The following is a 236-nucleotide window of genomic DNA, read 5'->3' on the forward strand; positions in this document are numbered from 1 at the left end:
CTGCTATCGAGGTAATGTTGATTTTAACCAGAGCTGAAGGTGTCTTTGACGATCTGTAGTGAAATTGTTAAATAAATAAATAAATAAATAAAGTCATGACAGAATGTGGCACAGGAAATAGGAAATAGTTGAACAAATACTGAAATAATTAATATTTTTGTCTATTTTACTAATTAAAAATTTTAATCACTATCCTATTTATATTTATTTATTTATATAAATATTGGCACATACAG

This window comes from Girardinichthys multiradiatus, chromosome X (assembly GCF_021462225.1).
Source record: "Girardinichthys multiradiatus isolate DD_20200921_A chromosome X, DD_fGirMul_XY1, whole genome shotgun sequence".
NCBI lineage: Eukaryota > Metazoa > Chordata > Actinopteri > Cyprinodontiformes > Goodeidae > Girardinichthys > Girardinichthys multiradiatus.